This window comes from Sinohyriopsis cumingii, unplaced genomic scaffold (assembly GCF_028554795.1).
Source record: "Sinohyriopsis cumingii isolate HCF-2022 unplaced genomic scaffold, ASM2855479v2 utg002917l, whole genome shotgun sequence".
Lineage (NCBI taxonomy): Eukaryota > Metazoa > Mollusca > Bivalvia > Unionida > Unionidae > Sinohyriopsis > Sinohyriopsis cumingii.
This window is the reverse complement of record NW_028316337.1, coordinates 480,904-500,695: the sequence shown is the minus strand read 5'-3', so window position 1 is coordinate 500,695 and position 19,792 is coordinate 480,904. Positions and strand designations below refer to the sequence as shown.

Here is a 19,792-nt window from a genome sequence, read left to right as displayed (position 1 = left end):
CTGCCGCATGATGCCCCTGTGCTAGACATCATTATGAAATGACACACTGCCAACATAGTAGCGATATGACTGAACAATTGATAAAAATCCAAATCACACACACACACACACACACACACACACATAGGAAAGCATGCAGTACTATATTTTCTGAGAAAAATTACGTAATGGCTTTTCTGCTTATGTTTTGTAACTCTATTAGAATATTCCGTAGTTTAAAAAGGAAATCTGCAAACTTGTGGGCAACGTACACTTAGGAGAAGTTTAATTTCGCTAATATCAAACCATACAGGACGCATTTGACGCGTGAATAGCTTAATGGTAACTTAACAAATTTCGTTCATCAAGGCAGACAGTCCTCACGATAACCATACAATCTATCCAGGGCTGTAGAGAGCGACCACGGGCCATGGGGTAAGAAACACCCGGGCCTCTCCAAGTTCTTGTTCAAACAAATTTTTTCATTTAAAAAATTAAAAAGTTTGTTCGGCCTGGGCCATGGCCTCGGGGATATATCCCCCGTTGCCCCCCTGTCGTCCCTGAACCTATTGCCCCCCCCCCCACCTCCTCCCAATCAACCCCTGTTCCATGGCATCTCCTTTGTGGATCATAACCCGTTGTAAATGCATAATCATATAACGTTCTAAGTCTGTATTTCAAAACGGTATGAAAGGAGTTACACTGTACAATATAAATGGATGATTTATTTTCCCTTCGTTTTTATTTTTCAGCAATAATTCATCAGACTATATTTGGTAGATATAACTTGAAAATCATGTCATGCGATAAACAGAGTTCACTTAATACAATACGTCTTCAAAGTACCAACAAAAAATGCATTGTTACGATACTGTCGGTTAACTGACTGGCTAGTAAACTGCACCGTTACGAAACGACCCGGTACGTTTTAAAACGAGAAGTTTTTTAGGACCAGTAAAGGTCGCGAAACGACTCGTTGCCGTTTCAGATTGTTTGGTTGTTGGCACTATCAACACATTGCTGACTATATCGAGCTGAGGAAATGCCTTTTCTAAGACACATCAAGGCGACAGGACTGGCACAGATGGGTATTGAACCTGCGATCCTTATATGACGAATTCGATGTTCTACCAAGTTCGCTACCGCAGCTCACAGTGAAACAAGGTAAACATGCGAAACGGAGCTCCGTGTTTGCGACCTGGTTTTCTCACTTCTCAACATTTCCAATATAATTTGTCTGTAGAAAGTGATCACCTGCTCAAAGACTCGAGACTACAGTTTTTGGGTCCGGTTGACCATTATGTACTGCGTGTAGCAGTTGGTATTTATAGGATGAAAATAATTTCGACTTTATTCCTTACCCTAGGGGTCTCGGATGACCAAATGGTTTGAAGCGCTCGCCTTTACAGATCACCGACATCTCACCTCCGTTTGCGTGGGTTCGAGTCTTAGCTCCTGCCAGCATGGTTACACGAGAAAGCTTGCCAGCAGCTTCCCGTTGGTCGTTGGTTCTTCCCGAGATTTTCTTGATCTTCCTCCACCTATGAATTTACATGACTTGATAAAGAGAGGTTTTGTGTGGTCCCATATTGTATGTCCCTCATTCTCGTAATCTACGTAAATAATGTGCTATAAAGCTTGGCAAGAGACGACTCTCTTTTGGTGTCGCTGAGATAACAATTGAAAAAGAAAAAAAAGTTCAGTAGCAAGTAAAAATATAGTAAGCTTTAAAAAGATGCAGTTATTTAAATTTAAAGATTTCTTGATCAAAGAAGTAGCGTTTATCTGTTTTGCTTACTTTTGTTGATTGTAAAAATTATTTTGCATTCGTTAGCTAAGAATATGTATGTATTGTATGTACGTACGTACGTGCGACCGGTTACGATCTTTAAAGGAGAGATCAGGTGAATAAATTAATTAGGAGGGAAGACTACAGATTACATGATACCGTCATTAGCTATAAATGAAAAGAGAAAAGGCAAATATCATTGTGGAGGGTAGCTCTGTGGACATTTTTTTTATATTTTTGCAAAGGGTAAAACAACTTTCTGCACGATTTCGAACAATTCCTCTGAGATTTATTTTGGAAAATATTCAAACTTTGTCCTGAAATGTATATTTTCATCATGACATAATATCTTTTTAGGATGCTGTTTGGAGCAAAAAAAGGTGGATCAACAAACAAACAAAGAAAACAAAACAAAAACACGCAAGTATTACAACCATTTCCATGTTGTGCCCTTTTATTTTTTTTTTGGATCGAGGAATCCACACAGCTGCGAGCGGCAGCTCATTTCTCTTCCTTGCAGGCTTAGTTCTGTAAGAGATTTGGTATCCAGACCGCACAAAAATATTCAACTGAAAATTTTTATATCAATATTAGTGAAGTCATATCAGTGTAATTCATATGACTCACAGAATGAACTTTTCAATAGCACAAGAAACCTCGCCACTCAATAATTCTATTATCAAACCTATAGCTGTTTACCCTTTATAAAATGAACTCGTCCACTAAATCATTCAACTACGAAGAAACAGAACAACTTGAATGCCCTAAATTTAGCATGGTTTGCCTTCGCTACAACAGATATATCGAGTTTATAAGTGTGTGCATTCAGTCCGCTTTGCGGTGAGCTGGCATCGAATACGTGAATCCAATCATAAGTTATCTCCACTGAATTTGTCGGCTGCTCAACTTTATAACATAATTTTCCTTCTTTTTGTCCGTTCTCCGTTCTCGTTTCTCAGACCTCACACGTGCCGAGGTGGGGGAGGAGCTATTTATAAGTACATGTTTGTTTATTTACTGACACGAGTGTTTGTCATCGTACGAAATATATATATGTATTTTTTTACACATATTTATTTTATAATATAGCTGGTCATATGCTTTTGTGTGTGTGTGTGTATGGTCAGAAGAAAAAGCAATTATGCTTGAACTTATTAAAATGAGAATGAAAATTGTTACATTACACCTGCATTTGAGTACATGTTTGATAAATTAACTTGTGTGAATATTATATCCAACGGTTTGCATATTTCTACATTTGCCTTCTCGGACAGCTCAGTCTTATGGTTTCCCTGTTTGAATATTTTTTGATATATGGTTCTGCAATAAGAATGTAACAGTAAATCAAATAGTACATGTGATATCTTTTTTATCATCAAGAAAACTTACATGTACATTGTCGGTTTGGGGCTAGATTTCTTCCGAGCACTGATTTAAAGTCTCAGAATTTAATTTTTACTCATAGATAAATTGTTTATCGAACTTGATCTGGAAATTATTTCGAATATGTCACAGGAAAGACGTTTCAATCAAAGATTTATTCGGGATTTCCTCCAACAAATTTAGCTTGCATTGTTTGGAATAGTCTGTGACGTCACAAATAGCCACATGCGCTTAACCTGAAAACTAAGCAGTGCTTACTAGTCAATTCCTCGGGATCCTGAGACGGCAAATTTTGCAGGTAATTTTTTATTTTTCGTCTTAAATTTATTATCAATGATTTTGAAAGGGCTGGGGGTACTTGTCGTTGTTGGGATGACCCGTAATCATCAAGGGATGCAACGGAACTGATGCGTTTTTCATTGAGAAAAATTAGATTTCGCTGATGTTACTTTGTTTGACTCGGTGTAATCCTTTACATTTCTCGCTTTACACACGCCTTCGTTCAACCGCAAAATTCGACATAAGTTTTAAAAATTATCTAAAATAAACAGTAACATGACAAAGTAGAATGTCCAATGAGTACATACATGTATAATTTGACCGGTAAGTGTACATTTTTGATCACCTTTTCTAGGCGCAAAGCAAGTGAAATTTTTTGTCGCGCCGCGTTGATCTGTAGGAAATATATCGACTGTTAGATTACTTCTTGCTCGCACTGTTGTACATTCAATAGCCTGTTCTTTGTTCCTTGCCAATATCGCCATATTTTTCTAACCATCTCTTCGACTTTTTAGAAGTTTTTAAAAGTTATTTAAAACTTAAACATTCATTGGGGTCGTGAACTTTCTGTTTTGAATTGTGTTTGGGATTTTGATGTTTTAAGAACATTTCGATGTTTATGTGCAGGTGCTATTAAGTGCATCTTCATTGAATGCCAGAGTCGACTCCATTTTTCTTTTCATATCAACCAACTCGTCAATAAAAACGGCAGGCAAAATTAGCATCTAGTTTATTTCTTCATTCTGATTGATGTTTTTATTTTTTTATGTATTTAACTACTAGCAGCTGTGTATGTAAAAATTAAAATTTCGTGAAAATTCACAAACGTCCTCTAATATTTCAGTATGTAGTAATTGATTGTTTAATCAGTATTTCTCACTTTGATATAGTTAAATCAGCGAAGGCTTTAATTTTTCCAAAACTTTCATTACTTTTAGTTTTATCTTAGTCGTATTTCTTGAAGTTTGATATACGTACCCCCCCATTTCATAACAACATGATTTTCAATGCGTATGCTTTTACGTATTTAGATTATAGGCACCACATTTTATTTAAACCAAACTGGAATTAAGTAATTGTTAAAATTTTCTTCGTTAGGTTGCTTAATTGAGTTTATTGCTCGAACTGTTTCCACGATAAAATCTTTGATGGCAGTATTCAGTATATTTCTCTCTTTTTGTTCATAATAAAGAAATATGCCTTTGTATAAGATAATTTATTTTTCTAAATAATTCTACTGTTCTGTTTAGATTATTCTTGTGTTGTTTTTCATTACTTCATATGTGTAAGTTAATTTCATTCTCTTGTTTTTATTCTAAACGCGCATGCATGGGGCCAGAATTTTAATGTGATAATTTCATGGTAAATACAGTACATTTTGATGAGTTGAAAGTGTATGCAGATTTTGACGGACTCAACTGCTGTGACATATTTATTAAAATAGGCGTGTATTAATTAATACAGTTGGTTGGTTTTTAATGGTGGTTAGTTTATTTTATGCGAAAGAAATCTGATAGGTGCCTTTTCCAAAACATCCAACATCCCCTGGGCAGGAAAGTATCTAACCAGGATCTCCAGAAATATGAGTTGAGTCCTCTATCAGCTGTTCTGAGCTATCAGTTCCATATATATTGTTGTAGAAATGTAGGATCGTACACGAGTGTTTGTTTTTTTATTAAATTTATGAAGTGAGGAAATTTTTTATATTTTTATCAAAGTATTGATGAGCAGATGATTTACGATATTCTTCGAGTTTCATAAATTTAACCTGAAATGAACACAAACGTAAAATTCTGTTTATCAAGTAACAAAAATTATGAATTCTTGGTCATTATGCCTTTGCATGCCGTGACTTTATGACAAAATATGGGTGTCATAACCAAATCCTTTTAACGCCAGTACAAATCTTTAGCTTTTGTTTGGGTGAATTAAATATTTGTTGCTGATTTTAAAAAATATACAAATACATGTATGTTAAAATTTAGTATGATGTGCCTAATAGGTGATGTTTTGGGTTGGTCAGGTAGTTGTAGAGTTTTTAATGTAAAAATAATTCTCATTAATGGTTTACGGTTGATTAAAATATTAAGAATTGTAACAGTCATTTACAGTATTTGACCCGGTGTCCGGATAATGGTGATCACAAAATTTTAGTTAATGAAAGTTGAGCTTGTATTGTATTTTTGCCAGTTTGACGTGTTTCTTCTGCTTGACTTGAAAGAAATGAAGTGAAAACTGTTATATCCTCAGAAAATTTCAGCATTATAACATATTTATGAGTTGTTTACACTGTTTTTGAATTACATATTTGTTTGTTGTTGGGGTGGGCACAAGACATTATACTGTAATTAACTGGTAGATATTGCTACACCTTCCATCAGTTTTTATTTCATTGTCATTTTGAAAGTTTTTGTGAACAATTTAGATAGGTTCTTGGGAATGTACAGTGAAGCCCCTCAAAACCAACAACCAATGGGACACCTAACACAAGTTCAGTTTTTGTAGGTATTTACTGAGGTTTTTATGGGGGAAAAAGAGATTTTATACTTCAAAACCTGTAATTGGAAAGTCTTTGTCCTAGCGTTGTTAAACCTTTGCCACACAAAATCAATCAATCAGTTGAATTTGCTGGCATCATTGAAACCATACTTTTTTGCATGACTGTTGTCTAAAATTTGTTCTTGCTGAATTTAATTTTCTTTAACATGAAATAGTAGATGGTACTTGGCCAGATTTTTACTTTAGTTTCTTAGATGCAAGTTTTGACATAGATTTACACTTATTGATCGGACTATTTCATCCTTTAATGATAGTTCAATCCAGTGATGCTTAGTTGGTCATTCTGTCTTCTTGATGTGTGTGACCACAAATGAGTCATATCTTTCTAATTATGTAATGGTTCTTCTCCATTAGATTTCATCTGAGCAAATCTGTCGTTTTGATTACTGTTTTGTCAGCTTCTGTCAGCAAAGCATCAGAAGTGAGGCCACATGCCTAATTAATAAGACTGATATTTAATTATGAATACAAAATAAAATGTTTGAAGGATCAGGTTACAAATGAATGACGTTAGGTACAGATAGATAACAAGCAGATAAACCTAATATTTCTTAAATGAGTTACATACAAGCACTTGGTTGTTAATTTGCCTTAAAATGGAGGTTTTATTTAATGCAAAGACTTCAGATTAACCTCTTGTCAACTCTAATCTCTGCCTACACAAATGTCAAGTATTGTGTCTCACAGATATGCATAACATAGTACTTGTTAAGCATAATTAATCTGTTCCAGTGTGTCAAGAATCTCCAGGCTAAAATATATTTCCAAAGTTTGATGTGAGTTTCAGTTTTATGTAGGTTCATTCCTGCATAAAATTTAACTTTGGGATTGCAATTGTTTGGTATTCAGAGTTGAGGAGTTTATGTTTACTGGGAGAAAAAGAATTGAGGATATTATGAAAGGCAGAATTTGGTACTCCATGAACATTTTGGTTTTTGGGGCATTCCTCTATGCAGAGGGTTCAGTTTTGAGAATATTCTCTGTGCAGGCAATTTGTTTAGTTCTCCCTACTTGATTTGGGGCCCTGGGTGGGAGTGTTGTCTCAAGTGCTCACCTTTACCGATTACTGCCAGCAAACCTCTGTCACATGGGTTCGAGTCTCAGCATCAGTCAGTGTGACTGTGTGAGTAGCTTTCTGTGGTTTAATGCATCTTCACGGTTTTTCAGGATTCTTCTTCGTTTGTTATACTGGCCATCATGTATCTCACACTGAGAAATGTCATTATACCCAAAACAACAACCCTTACTTGATTTACTCATTGCACTGTTTATTAGATTATGTGATAAGCTGGTGTAGGATTGTGGGATTTTTATAAAACATCTTCCAAAGAATAGCTGTTTTATCCTTAAACATGTTTACTCTTTTGGAGGGCTTCGGGAGGGTTTGGAGCTCTACATTACCACTTATCTCGATGTTGGGATTTTCAGATTTTGTTATTCATGCTTTTCCATTCTTGCAACAAATTACAGATGGTTAAATAAAGAAATATGCATAGAAGAGGCACAATATTTTTATTAGATCAATGACTGGTCACATAATGAGAAAAATGTGGGTATGTGAGAAAGCTTGCCAGTAGCTTCTCGAGGGTCGGTGGTTCTTTCCGGGGATTTCCCGGATTCTTCCTCCACCATTAATACTGGCCGCCATGTATAGCCTATCGTGTGCTGGAAAATGGCGTTAAACTCTACAACAACAACAACAACAACAACAACATAATGAGAAAAAGAACAATACCTGCAGAATTTTGTACACTTATTTTTGCTATATGCATATTTTCATGAGTGGTACTCCCTCAGTATAATACCTTCTATGCGAGCCATAGTTTACCACCTTATAGAGAGAGAGTCTTATAATAAAGTACACGATACAGTACTCGCTCATAAATTTCCATTGGAGTTGTTTGAGTATTCTGCCTTGTAGTGAGATGGCCTTATAAAGTACATGATAGAGTACTCAATCATAACATTCCGTGGAAGCCAAAGAGTTTACCCAATTTATTCAGACCATATGTACCCAAAACATTTAGGCCATACATGTCCAGTGCAGTGAGTCCTTACATACTCAAAACATTTAGGCCTTACATTCCCAAAACATTTAGGCCTTACATGCCCAATGCAATGAGTCCTTACATACTCAAAACATTTAGGCCTTACATGCCCAATACATTGAAGCCTTACATACTCAAAACATTTAGGCCTTACATGCCCAACACATTGAAGCCTTACATACTCAAAACATTTAGGCCTTACATGCCCAACACATTGAAGCCATACAAACCTAAATGCTTTAGGTTATATGTACCTAACTTGTACATACCTATTCAAGCAGAGGCCATGCAGTGAACACATTCTTGTTGAGTTTACTACTTGCACCCTTTGTCACCTAAGTTTCTGTATGTGAATTTAGCTAAGAAACATTATCATGATCAGGTTTTAGTTGTCCATTTCTTTACCTTTATATTTTTAGAACATAAAGTTTTATTGGCACAGTATTGTTTGTATTGTGCTGACAGTCTGTTAAACCACATACATACATACATGCATTCTTACATACATACATACATACATACATACATACATACATACATACATACATAGTTCAGATTTAAAAAAATCTAAATCAGATTTTTAATCCCCAAAAACTTTGGCTAAGAAAATATCACAGCCTTATGTAATCTAAGCAGCTGTAAATGGTCCATTATTGAAAATTCTTTGGTTGCTCTTGTGTGAATAACCCATTAAAACTGACGTTTTTTCCCCCCACATTTCTAAAACATTTTCTTGCATACTTTCTAATGTTAGATGTACAAATTGTTTAAAATCATTCAGCTAACTAAAAAGAATATTACCACTTCATACTAAAAGTTTTTGGTTGAAGGACAGTAAAGCAAGAATTTATCAAGGCTGGTCCATATAATCAGATGACCAAAAGAATAGATGTCTCTGTTTTCTGAATGGTCCTGGTTGTATACTGGTTGAACTTTATTAGGTCATTGTCGACTGCCTTAGAATAAGTCTTCATCCAGGACCAAGTTCATTAGATATGTTTGTGCTTGTACTGGAATTCTAAGTAGTCATACATATGACAAACAGTGACACATTAAGATCTGGGGACTGGACTCTTAATATTGATTGATTCCAGGGATGATGATTATATTACCAATATCCCACTTCTGACACCAAATGTACAGTAGCATTCAGCAGTTAATGCAAATAGCCGCTGTTGATGTAGTGATGTATGTTTTGAGTCAAAGGGTTTATTATTTTGAGTTACATTGGTTTGATTTATATTACATAGTTTTTCTGATATAATTTGTTGGCTTAAAAGTGTTAACTAAAACTATCAATTGCTGGTGTACAAGATATATAAATCATGCCAGTGCTTTTAATTGTAGGTATGCTTTATAACTAATTTAAAAACTAAATTTTGCAGAACAAATATTGAAAATAGTGACACCTTGGTCTGTGTTTCATGTTGTTGTTTTGGGCTTAACACCATTTTTCAGTGCATGATAGGTTACACATGTTGGCCTGTATATCTGGTGGAAGAAGAAAGGAAGAAAATCCCTGGAAGAACCACCGACCCACGTGAAGTTACTGGCAAGCTTTCTCACATATCAACGTTGGCCGAGCCTGAGACTTGAACCCTATCTTTGCATAAAACAAAACAAGCTAAACATTCCATGATTTGTATTTACAAAACAAGGAATATTGAGCAAAAGAGGTCTGCACTAGGTTTCTAAAGTCAAATTCTGCAATATCTCTGTATGTAGTATTCACTATACAGATGAGGATGAGTTCTTAACCTGTCTGACCATTAACTACTATAACTTTTCATGATTCACTCAACATTATTTATCAAGTTTTATTTAAAGAAAATCTAAATACTAAGTTGAATGTTTTCAGATTTTCCCAGTCCTTGTTTCTGGAAGTTATTACTTCAGTATTTTGACAATTTTATTGCAGAAAATTTGTTTTTGAACTCTCTGTCCCATTTCCAAAACATTTGTCTGCCATTTTCACAGATAGGGTTAGAGAAATTTGTGAATCCACTGTATGTACTGGAAACTTGAACAATTTGACAATAACTGGATAGTTGGGTGTTTGGATTTACAGTGGGGATTATTTTTACATGACTGGGATGGTGCCTGAGCCCATAATTTGGAGAACAAATTAGATCCATTGTAACAAATGTTGGAGAAGTAAATAACCAATATTGGAATATGGAATGTTTGTGAAATATTTTGTATAGTGACAAGGAATAGCCATTATCAGTCCTTGATCACCTTTAAACAAATTCTGTATCTGGTTTGTATTTGAATATTTAAGAAATCTGATCTACTGATACATTATTATATCGTTACAATGAACTCGATAACTGATATTTGATGTTAAAAGCTCTATTGTAGTTTGAGTTTCCGACTGATATCAGAATTTCATAAAGTAAAAGGGTCTTGAAAGGTCAGAAGCCTCCACTCATTCTTATCTCCTCACCATAACATATCAAATAGTGTTTGGGTGGTTGTTTTTTTGTTTTAGCAGTACCTTTAACACAATGTCAAGTTAAGGAAATGGGAGATAACCATTTCCAATGACTTCCCAAGACAGACAATCCAGACTGGCAAGGGTGGTTATTGAACTTACAACCTAGCCAAGTGCCTTTTCCAAGGCCTTGCCAGGTCAGCTGACCCATACTGGCCTAGATAGGTATTGAACATGCAACCTATTGAAAATTTATCTGATGAGCCACCAACTTAGTTACCATGGCTACAGATAGAGCCGTTGTTGTGGGATTTAACGCCATTTTTTAGCACAAGATAGGCTATACATGGCGGCTAGTATTAATGATGGAGGAAGAACCCAGGAAAACCCCAGAAAGAACCACCAACCAACAAGAAGCTACTGGCAAGCTTTCTCACATACCCACATAGGTCGAACCCGTGACTTGAACCCACATAGAGGTGAGATGGCAGTGATCCTTGACAGTGAGTGCTTTAGGCCACTTGGGGCTCCTACAGATAGAGTAAAGTTAATCCTGTGAGACATATTTAATAAAACTTGTATAAGGCATCTTCCCAGAGGAGAAACTTTAAATAAATATTCTCTGAAGACAGTTGATTGCTTAATACAGAACTTAGCTTTTGCTCTACTTGGTTTTAAGGGGAGTTTAGGAGAGTGGCTGCTGAAGCAGGAGATTGCGTGACATCTCAAGCAGATTATTTTGTATATTACTTCTACATCATACAATTCCATGCTGAAACTTTAAGGATGCATGTTATTATTTCTGGCATAGAATTATGAAACACATTTTATAGTTGTTAGGGTACACCAACATGGTGTGATATGGTATGCATTTGGTTTACATCGCTCATTATGTATGGTAATAGCATCTTGAGACTGGTAGATGAATATATTAAAGACAGCTTTTGAAGAACATTGAGTGTAAACACAAAACATAGCATAAGATAGTGAAAGCTATCCATGGATTTTAAATGTTAATGTGCAGCCTCTAGTACATTTTTGAACTGCAGGGTTCAAGATTTTTAACTCTTTGTTTCTTTCTGAAAAAATTGCTTCATGAATAGACTATTATTAGTCTGTTATTAATTTAAAAGCTGAATAGATGCAAGTGAAAAGGATACAAACTCCTGTAAAATGGACTATTGTAAGAGTAAGTAAATATTTTTAAAGTATGGGTCAGTGCAGCTTTCAACAAAAAAAAATATTGAAATTTTTTATACTGCATGAGTAAAGTTTTTTTTTTTCACCAAGTGTTTTCAGTTGGTACATATGAGATGAGAAGCTGGGCTATTGATTACTGTTGTTCATTTGTCCTTGACACCAACCCTGCTTACCTGTGTAGGCCTGATTTGCTTTGTCTCTTCTGTTCTGTTCACCTGTTGATGACACAGTTGACAGCTAGGTGGTTACCTGTAGTTTTACAAGTTGTTACCTGTGACACAAAGAATGTCACTTACATATGGGCATTTGTGTGTTGTCAAGAAGAGGTTACCAAATAAATCTTAAAAATAATGTTTGTTTTTCCAGTTTGATACTTACAAAATAAAGTTTATTCAGAAATGGTTTTTACTCACTTTTTGCCTCCTTCATTTGCATAAAGTCAACCCAGCTTGCAAGACCTAACCTTATTCCATTTGTAGAAGAATTTGTAAGCGTTGCTTACCAACACACTGATGTACATTAGTTAGATCTGCATTCTCTTTAAAATTTCTTACATAATTTGCATTTGTCTCCATTAACTTGCCATAAATTTAAAGCTGACAATGTCAAGCAAACAGCATGCAAACGTCCATTATCAAATCGGGTTTTCAAGTTTATTTCAGGTAGGTGCTTAAAAATATTGATATAAATGCAAAAGCATCTTGATGAGTACCATGTCTATCACAGCATTTATAGGGTCATCTGGTCAGAAACATTTATATGGTTAGCTGACCAAAAAATAGGGTCATATGGGAAACCAGGAGCGTTGCTATTTTCTTTTAGACCTAGCTGTTACTTTATTAGTTATAGTTGGAGGAAATTGATGAATCCTCACATCAGAGATAACCATACCTAGTAATTACAATAGTGTAGAATTTTCTTTAAAATTGTTTTTGTTTCTTAAAAATGCTTCTGCCTTTGTTCTGGTTCATAGTGAAAATTTCATGAACATTTGGTGTAAGATAGCAAAGTTGCAGATACAACAATTGAAATTAGATACGTGTTACATAATCAAATTTGTCCCACACCCCACCTCCTGGCTAAAACATGCCTTATTGATATTTCTTCTTAATTTTTTAAGCTATGTATCCTGATATGGAAATAGGATGGTGCAATGTTTGTCCAAAGCTTGACAGGAGAAGTTTTGTCAATTATTGGGGTGGGATGGTGTGTGTGTGTGTGTATGTACCAATTAAGGGGGTGTGGGCAGAACAGTGAGGGGGAAAATGCTGATGGCCTGAAGTAGGCGTTCAAAGAAAGTCCTTTGAGTCTTGTATAGTCCAATCTTAACTATATTTTGTCAAATGAGTAAGTGGAATATAAACTAGGTTATAAACAGGTCAAAAGGTCACAACTGATAAGAATTAAGAGTAGTGTTTTGAAGTATTTAACCACAAAATGGGTAATCATTATTTTCTTTTATGGGTTATTTGGGAAAAGTTAATGAAATGTAAATTGAGGTCCATGCTGTATGAAGTTAGTCTCTTTCTATTCTCATTATAGAGTTTGGAATGAAGGAAAGAATGACTTATTCTTAAACTTTGCTTATGATCCAGCAGCTTTGTTTGTAAAACCTTTATACTTCTGCTACTGGCCAGAGAAGAAACACCCCAGAATATAAATTTATTAGAAAAAGGTTGAAAATTGTTATATTGGTACAAAAATCTGATCATATCATCAGTTTATCTGTACAAAGGTGCATGCCACATTTCTTTAGTCAACCTGTAGAGGTTGTTGTTAATTCGTCTAAACAATGCTATTAAAAAAATGTCCCAGTTCAAAAGTATGCCCAAAATTAAATGCTGCAGTAATGGCCTGAAAATGCAATCTGGTGATCTACTATGCTTAATGATAAAGTGTGTTGAATGTTGTGCCTTTAAAGTTAATATTTTTTTGTGCAAGGACACAAAAATAGATTCAGAAAGGACAGATGGACAGACAGCAGTAAGACTGACACTAATGCATTGGGGACAGGCAAATTACACAATTGCCACCATGGAGATTGCTTTAACAGCTTACATACCTGAATACTTTAAGGTGGATAATGTTATTGTATCTATTGATTTTTAGAATTGCCATACAAAAAGAAAGCTGCATTTATATTAATCATAGCTGTTGCCATCATGGGCTGAAGCTGATATCTTTTGCAACAGAAACAGACTGGTGTATGGTAATGATGAAGAGAATAATATTCTTTACTTGAATATTAGTGAACCAGTTCCATAGATTGCTAAGCATTCTAAATGATACACAGGTCTGGAGTTGCACTCTAAAGACTTGCCTAGCTAGATTCTCTGCAAGGAGTTATAGGTTCATATTATTGTCCTTTTTTTTTTTTTTTTTACACAGCCAGCTTTGTTTGGGCTGAAACTTCACTGTGAATTTCCTCTCTTAAGTGATACATGTACATGTTTAGCTGGGTATTTTTTTATCACATGAGGGAAACTGTTTGATATTTAGCTGGTTTTTTTTATCACATTGGGGAAACTGTTTGGTATTTAGCTGTTTTTTTTATCACATTGGGAAACTTTCATATTTAGCTGGTTTTTTTATCACATGGGGAAACTGTTTGATATTTAGCTGGTTTTTTATCACATGGGGAAACTGATATTTAGCTGGGTTTTTTTTATCACATGGGGAAACTGTTTGATAAGATGTATATAGTCCTCAACGTATATAATACTAGAAAAGATTTTATAAAATAAACATGAATGCCATGACCTTATAAATTGTATTTTGCAAAGTATTTGCAATAATAAATGTTTTAATTATTTTAATCATAATATAGAAAATTTGGCTTTAATGTATGTAATGATTATTTATGTCATGGCTACCATCTGTGGTGTATGCCAAAACAAATTCTTCCCCCCCTTCCCCGATTAATTATGTTGCCTGACTTCCCTTTAAAAAAGTGACTGATAGGAATTTTGGGACCCCATTCAGTTGTTGGGTTGCTCGGACAGTTGCTATACTACTGACTACCATGTTGTGGCCATAAAATGAAGTAAAGCAGAAATACAAGGACAATCATAATAGCTATAAAAAATGTAAAAATGTATTTGCAAGTTGTGTAACTGTAATTTTCAGTAATTTTTTATATATTAATTATACATGTTTCAACATTTCTGGCATTTTATGGGTTTGTTTCCCCTTATCCATCCCTCACTTTTAGGACTGGGTAGGTAGGTAGTTGAATAAATTGGATTTTATGCCATGGTGACTAAACATGATTTACATGTGCAAGGATATACTGGGATTAAAACTAACACAGACTTTGTCAACATCTTATTTGTTTAAATCCAAGATAATATTGTAAAAGGTTGACATATTAAAGACAATAAAACTGAAACATTTTTAATGGTAGTTTTTAAATATTCAGAGGTTTTTAAACTCTTCTCAAAAAATGAAGGCTGAGAACTGAAGTCAAATGTAACTCCTGGTTTTTTTAATGGGTTAACATATGTATAAGCTGAACTTTGAAAGTGTCATAAAAATGTTTTATACTAGTTTACCATGAATCTGGTTTTACTCTTGCTGTGTTCTGTCATGTTCACTTTTAGATAGCTATCAAAAGTTAAGAGATAGCTTGAATGTTGAGGGATAGTTTGAGAGTTCAAAGATAGTTAAAAGGTTCAATGATAGTCACAAGGGTCAAGGATAGTTATAAGGGTCAAGGATAGTTATATTGTTCATTGATAGTTAAAAGTTTGCAGTATATGTACAGGGTTAAAGGATAGTTACAAAGATCCAGGATAGTTGGATTTTTCAGTTACAAGGTTCAAGGATAGTTAACAGGGTTGAGGGATAGTTACTGGGTTCAGGGATAGTTACCAGGTAGTTACAAGGTACAGTGATTATTACAAGGTTCAAGGATAGTTAAAAGGTTAATGGATAGTTACCAGGTTCAGGGATTGTTACCAGGTAGTTACAAGGTTAATGGATAGTTACCAGGTCCAGGGATTGTTACCAGGTAGTTGCAAGGTTCAGAGATAGTTAATGCAAGGTTCAGAGATAGTTAAGAGATTCAATGATAATTACATTGTTCAAGGATAGTTCCAAGGTTTAAGTATAGTTACAAAGTTCAGGGATAGTTAAGAGATTCAGTGATAGTTACAAGGTTCAATGATAGATGATTTACGGATAGCTCGAAGGTGAACATATTTTTCAGCTCTTTTTTCAGCATTTTGTTACAGTATGCAGGTACATCAAAATGTTAAAACCAATAAAACTTATCTTAAACATAAAGAAAAACTAAGAATCCCAAATTGTGACAAAATATCTCTCTTAAAATCAAAATACTTTTGACTTCAGATAGAAAAGCCATATGTCAGACTTGTAATCCATTTCTTCAAAATGAATGAACGAACTAGGGATGACATCCCCTCGGCAAAAATGCTAGTGATGACATTTCCCCACCCCACAACTAGGGATGGCATTCCTCCCTCCCAACTAAGGATGACATATCCTTCCAGGGTCCCATGCTTATGAATAGATCTTTAGATTCCAATTGAAAGTACCATATGTTCCAGCACTCTCAGTTTATATCCTGCTCTTTGTTTCCATGGTACCATATACATAAATTTAAGTACGAAAATGTACCACAGAATAGTGTGCTTGACATGTTCCAGGTATGGTTGAAACACTTAGAATGGTTTGAGAATTAGGCACTGGAAGTGACAAGTTATAGATGGATATAATGGAGGCTATACCAGATACCAGGGATTATTTAGGATTATAGTTCTATGGGGATAGGTTGTAAATGTACTCTTGTAAACCTACATGGTGCCTCAGAGGTTGAGGCATGTACTGTGACCCTAAGGGTGCAGGTTTGGCACAGCAGGAAAGCAATCACGTGAAATGAACTTACATGTTGGGGATAGTTCATATTGTTTTGGTGGACGGATTGGTCACAGGAGGGAGAATTTTTTTTTCTTAACTTAGGCCATATTGATGTAAATTTAGACATATACATCTAATTACTTTTTGCCATGATATAGGTGTCATTTCTTTGGCCTCTGTGTTGATATAAGACTGTCATAATCTTATTCATTTTGTGGGCATACATTTTTGCAAGATCCATATAGCTGGTTCATGCTTTCATAAAAGCTAACCATCATGCAGCATGTAATTGTTTGTGATAAATTTGATTACCGTAACTCTTTAATACCATGAAAGAGAGAGAGAGAGAGAAAGAGAGAGATTAATTTCCATGGAAACAGTTTTGATTGTAATCACTTAAACAGTCTGGTTTTATAACCTGCCTGTAGTATGCACTTGGTACAACAGGATGTTTTGTTATTTTGAAAAGTAGTGTAATTACAACTTTCTATGTTGATATCATAAGGTAGTAATGTCAGAGATTGTAGCCCTGCTCAGAGCCGATTCTGGTAAATTATTTCACTTGTCTGCTCATGGCAGGTGGTTGGCATTAGGGTGCCTGGCTCAAGGCAGAAAGTTTGTTAATACTGGAGTCTTCTTTGTGTTAATTTGATTGTTCATGCTGTATTTGCCCCATATATAATGCAGTCTGAAATGCCAACACTGTGCACCAGGATCAGCAGACTCATGATTTGCTGACAGATCAGGATTTTTGTGGTTTGCTTTAAATCATTACTAGATCCATGAGTGTGTGTGTGTGTGTGTGTGTGTGTGTGAGTGTGTGTGTGTATATATATATATATATATATATATATATATATATATATATATATATATATATATATATATATATATATATATATATATGTGTGTGTGTGTGTTTGTGTGTGTGTGTGTGTTTGCAAATTGCATAAACTAAGGTCTGTGTAATACACACACATCCGGGTCTATACTGATGGATACAATATTTCAGAATGATCTGATGTTGGCACACAAACCCTGCTGCAAGCAGATGAGAAGACAGACTGACATTTTTTCAAAGGCCATGTAGTTGGTATTGCAAGGTTTAGTGGTTCCTATGTTGTTGTAAGTAGTGCCTGCAATATGTAGTTTGGTGTCGGTGCCAGACAGATCGCTGGTAAATAGCACTGGTTTTTTTTTAAAGATTTTAAAGATAAGGGCTGAGGTTGTAAATTGGAGTGTATGTCTGTTCAGTGGAAACAGCATTGGTAAGACAAAAGTATCACTTTTCTAATGCCCTTGTTATTATTGTAGTTGGTTTGGGTGTCAACATTATGAGTTTTCCCCTCAAGACTACTGTTGATGTCTATTTGGTTCTAAATGAAAATGGTGCCAGTTTGACAACCAGTATAACCATCACAGTATGACCAGTATAACCATCACAGTATGACCATCACAGTATAACCATCATAGTATGACCATCACAGTATGACCAGTATAACCATCACAGTATGACATCACAGTATGACCAGTATGACCATCACAGTATGACCATCACAGTATAACCATCACAGTATGACCATCACAGTATGACCAGTATAACTATCACAGTATGACCATCACACTATGACCAGTATGACCATCACAGCAGCTAAATCTTGTTTTATCCGAATAATGTCAGAGCTGTTTTTCAAGTCATCATTTAAAATTAAGAAATGATCTTATCTTGAATTCCTGTAAATTCTTTTTAGCCAGTAGAGTGTCAGTCCCATGGAGGGACTTGTGTTCAGACCTTAATGTTATGTACTAGAGAATCCATGAAAAAGATGTTTCTTTGCAAGTACAGTATAATTAATTCAAAACCTTCAAGTGCTATTTGACCAGATATTTCATCAGTTTTTCGTTGGTTGTATTTTTGAGGTTTCAGGCATATGATTGTGGCTTTAATGCAGAGACCATACAGTTAGCTATTGGAACCATTTTGAATATTTGAGAGATATATGTTCAAATTATTTGAGTTTGACAGTATTTTAGGCTAGAAATTGGAGTGGAGTAAGATTACAGTAGACTGAATCACTGACTCTCTTTATATTTACAGGTTTAATAAATCACAAGTTATTCTTTCAGTCTCTCAGTCAGCCAGCTAGTTTATATATAATCTAGTTGTAAATATAATTTCCTTGAGTGGAACTAACTGGTGTATACATATTTAGAAGACTGTTTTATAATTGACATAACATCTATGACTCATCCCAGTCTTCCAGCTACAACTGTTCTAGTCAATATAGATAGGCCACCTTTCTTGTATTCTGTTACAAGCAAATTATATTTATAAATAACGAGCTTGCTGTTCTCAATTCAGGGAAGAGATGAATAACTTGATAACATTGAAGCCATTGTTTCTTTGTTATGTGTTAACATTTTGTTTGGATAAAATATATTCTTTTAAATTTTTTATTAAGTTGCCATTTATATATATAATACTTGTGTTTTTTTGTAAATCATAGATTATTTCATAGTTTAAAACTCCAGTTAAAAGTTTGTAGCTTTATGAATTTTTAGGGTGTTTTCTATTTTCGATATTTTCGTGTTTTTCTAGTTCTTGGTTTGTTCCCTATAGTTAGTGTGTCATTAGTGTAGTCTTTGGAAAAAGAGAAATTCTTGGCCTTTAACTGAACCAGGATTCCAGACTTGCAGTAATCTGCTAGCCAGAGGAAACATTGCTGACCTGTTGGATTAGTAGTTTTCATAATTTCAGTAGTCCCGTGGCTGTTCATGTATTTAGTAGCTCAGTGACAATTATAGTTTCATTACTCCAAAAAGCCATTCATAATATTAGTAATCCAGTGGCTATTCATAATTTCAATACCATCACTTTTCATAATTTCAGTAATCCAGTGGCTTTTCATAATTTTAGTTGCCCAATAGCCATTTGAAACTTCAGTAGTCCAGTGGCTATTCGTAATTTCAGTATATGTAGTCCAGTGGCTATTCATGATTTCAATTCTCCAATAGCCATTCATAATTTCAGCAGTCCGGTGGCTAATTGTAATTTCAGTAGTCCAGTGTCTAATCATAATTTCGGTAGTTCAGTGTCCATTCATGATTTCAGTAATACTCCAATGGCTATTCATAATTTCAACACTCTTTTAATAATTTCAGTAGTTCAGTTGCTAAAAATAATATCAGTGGTCAGAATTGTATTAATAATGTTAGTACTTCAATGGCTGTTCATAGTTTCAG

At 34.9% G+C, this 19,792-nt stretch overlaps 1 protein-coding gene across 18 annotated transcripts in view; it reads left to right on the top strand.

The window, feature by feature from the left end:
* Positions 1-3,365: 3,365 nt before the first annotated feature.
* The window catches only part of LOC149769964 (bromodomain adjacent to zinc finger domain protein 2B-like), a 131,947-nt gene continuing 115,520 nt past the window's right edge, over positions 3,366-19,792 (top strand). For all 18 annotated transcript variants that reach the window (XM_089949608.1, XM_089949591.1, XM_089949604.1 and 15 more), the window contains exon 1: positions 3,366-3,449. The gene's annotated coding sequence lies outside the window, so the exon portion shown is untranslated. The remainder of the gene's footprint in view (positions 3,450-19,792) is intronic.